Raw genomic sequence first — 2,402 nt, 5'->3', positions numbered from 1 at the left:
CCAGGAACTCACTGCTTACTCCAGGTGCCTCAGCCTGCTTCCTGCCAACAGAACTGCCTTCTTCATGCTGGTGTCTGAGTTATTGCCTCCTCTGGCCCCAGCCAGGAATGCCCTCCCTGCTCTTCTCCACTCCCAATGTAGGGTCCTTTCTCAAGACAATCCTTCCAAAGGGGGCCTTCCTTGACTGACCCCATAAGATTCCATTCTCTTCCACACTCTCCCTCTCACATATGCCATAGCAATGATTCCTTTTGTGTGGGGGTTGGATGGGACAGCTGCCGAGGCTCCTTCCAGCTCCCTACTTCTGTCCTGCTAAGCTCTTCGTACCCTATAGCCTAGCCAAGGGCTTGGCATGTAGCAGTGTAACAACTTCAGAGTCGAGAGACCTCAGAAATCCTCTAGTTCAGGCATTCTGAACTTTGTCTATGTTCAGGGTTCCTGGGGCAGTCAGTCTTAGGATGCCTATGGACCTCTTCTCAAAATCACACTATTAAATGCATAAAATAAAATATATGGGATTGTAAAGGAAATCAACTGTATTGACAGCAGGATGTAATTTCTTCCCATCCAAATTCATGGGTCTCCTTAAACCTATCCAGGATGTCTTCTTGGGTCTGCGGTTCCAAGGTTAAGAACCCTGCTGCAGCCCATCTCAGTTTCCTCATCTGTGAAGATGGATGAGTGGGCCTCTGAGGTCCCTTTTAGCAGTAGATTCATGAGCTTGGGAACCAAGGCCTGAGCAGGACTCCCCACCCCCACCCCTACCCCAGAGCAAACCAGGTGAGTCATGGTCCAGTCCCCCAGTCCCCACCCTTCTCCAGGAGGTCCAATACACTTCAGGCCAGCTTTGCTGGGAATGCAGCTCAACACAGCAGGTGCAGGGGCTCCCCCACATTAATGGAGCCCAGGGGCTCGGAGAAGGCCCGATTCTCGGGCTGTTTAAAGTGAAATATCGCCTGCTTGAGAACCCAGCTTAATGGCCCTCTCCGGATAATGAACATCCTTGTGTTGGCTTGAATGAGACCAAATCAGCGCATGCAGCAGCGAGGGAGATGCTGAATGGATGGCAGCCGCCTTTTCTTCCTTCCAAAAGGCATGAATTTTCATATTGCAATTAAACAGCCTGGTGGGTTGATTCTGCCTGCCTACTGCTGACGGCAGAAAAAAGGAACAAAGACAGCAGCCTTGACACCAGCAAGAAGTTATTGCAACACGAGCAGAGAAAACATGTGGGACTGGGGGTCTCGTAACTTTGGGGGGTGGGGTGGGGGAAGAAGAGGGATGAGCCTGATTTCTAAAGAGAACATAGAGCATTCGGGCAGAACATAGAGGCTCTCAGAACTCAGAGGATGTCAGAGCTGAGAGCTTAGGATAGGGAATGTCAGGGCTGGGAGGAATCTTAGAGACAATTTCATCTCAACCCCCTCATTTTATAGATGAGGAAACCAAAGTCCAAGGGGTCAAAGTCCATCATATCTTAGACAGCAAAGGAGGGCCCTTAGGGGCAGAGGTAAGGTCCCATGGGTCTTTACTCCCAAAGCACACTTTCTTCTTCATCCCCAGCTTCTGCCCATGGCGTCTAGAACTGGTTAGCACACTCGCCTAGACAGATTGTCTTATCATCCACTTTCTTCTCCTCTCTGTACCCAAGACTCTCAGATGCCAGGAATCCAGGGTCACTTTTCATTGGCTCTGTCCCTCACTGCCCCCCCCCATGTACCAGGTGCCATCCCCTACTGGGATGACTACCCATAACTGGTATGTCTGCTTCCTGGGTCCCTCTAGAACCCAGGAAACCCAGACTTGGGGTGTATCCTTGGGGTGTGTCCGTATTTATTAATGGGAATAAAATTCTAGAGCAAGTAGGAACTTTGGAATAAAATGCAAGAACAATAGAGTGTCAATGTTGGAGTGGACTCTGGAACATAGTGTGGAAGGACCTTCGGGGAGAGAATGTTATAGAACATCAGGGACCAGCTGAGGCCAAGGATCTGCACTGTTTCCGTGCCAGGGTCCCTTAGGGCTGGTGAAGCCTAGAACTCCTGTCTCCGAGGAGCGTTTACAAATGCATCAGATAAAAGACATTACATCAGAAACACGACCAACATACTGAATGCACGCAGTATGATATAATATACAGTTATTATATCGTAAATATATGAATGTATATAATAATATACAGTTTACTGAAACATTATTTCAAGGCATTTAAAAAAAGTACCCATGGGCCCTGGGCAAAGGACCCCTGAGCTACGACATCCTTGTCTTGTCGGGGGCCATACTGAGGCTCACACAAGAGGTAACAGCCTCATTATCACCTCCAGGATCACATACAAAATACCCTCCATCACCCGGTCCCTCTATCCTCTCCAGTCTCCTTAGACCTTCCTCCCTGACATGAA

The 2,402-nt window shown here is 49.0% G+C and overlaps 1 protein-coding gene across 1 annotated transcript in view; it reads right to left on the bottom strand.

The window, feature by feature from the left end:
* Window positions 1-1,714, bottom strand: part of MAGOH (mago homolog, exon junction complex subunit) — a 237,055-nt gene extending 235,341 nt beyond the window's left edge. Inside the window, exon 1 of the mRNA XM_069093545.1 lies at window positions 1,711-1,714. The gene's annotated coding sequence lies outside the window, so the exon portion shown is untranslated. The remainder of the gene's footprint in view (window positions 1-1,710) is intronic.
* Between the last annotated feature and the right edge of the window lie 688 nt (window positions 1,715-2,402).

The sequence above is a fragment of the Petaurus breviceps genome, unplaced genomic scaffold (assembly GCF_028583685.1).
Source record: "Petaurus breviceps papuanus isolate PSGF00001 unplaced genomic scaffold, PetGlider_PUasm1.0 208, whole genome shotgun sequence".
In the NCBI taxonomy this organism is placed as follows: Eukaryota; Metazoa; Chordata; class Mammalia; order Diprotodontia; family Petauridae; genus Petaurus; species Petaurus breviceps.
Note: the sequence above shows the minus strand (reverse complement) of the source record. Positions and strands in the feature narration are given on the sequence as shown.